The sequence below is a fragment of the Ranitomeya imitator genome, chromosome 2, assembly GCF_032444005.1.
Source record: "Ranitomeya imitator isolate aRanImi1 chromosome 2, aRanImi1.pri, whole genome shotgun sequence".
In the NCBI taxonomy this organism is placed as follows: Eukaryota; Metazoa; Chordata; class Amphibia; order Anura; family Dendrobatidae; genus Ranitomeya; species Ranitomeya imitator.
The window spans coordinates 378000924-378001625 of record NC_091283.1 but is presented as its reverse complement, the minus strand read 5'-3'; positions in this window follow the sequence as shown (position 1 = coordinate 378001625).

The following is a 702-nucleotide window of genomic DNA, read 5'->3' as shown; positions in this document are numbered from 1 at the left end:
TAATCTACCTGTCTTCCCGCTATTCCCCAGCCTCTCCCCTATGTCAAGCTCTTCACTGGCTTCCTATCGCCCCGAGACTCCAGTTCAAAACCCTCACAATGACATACAAAGCCATCCACAACCGGTCTCCTCCATACATCTGTGACATGGTCTCCCGGTACCTACCTACACGCAACCTCCGATCCTCTCAAGACCTCCTTCTCTACTCCCCTCTCATCTCTTCTTCCCACAACCGCATCCAAGACTTCTCCCGTGCTTGCCCCATACTCTGGAACTCTCTACCCCAACACATCACACTCTCGCCTACCATAGAAACCTTCAAAAAGAACCTGAAGACCCACCTCTTCCGACAAGCCTACAACCTGCAGTGATCCTGAAGTTACTGAACCGCTGCACAACCTGCCCTACCCTCTCCTAGTGTTTCATCACCCATCTCCTGCAGACTGTGAGCCCTCGCGGGCAGGGTCCTCCCTCCTTACGTACCCATGTGCCTGTTATCTGCTCATGTTTAATGTATTTGTCTATATTTGCCTCGTATTCACATGTAAAGCGCCATGGAATAAATGGCGCTATAAAAATGTATAATAATAATAATAATAATCTAGCACCATGACAACCAGCAGAGCAGAGTCCTGCATACACTGAGGCCCCTGATCATGTGACCCCTGACTCCTCCCCTCCTGTGACCTCATCACAGGTCCT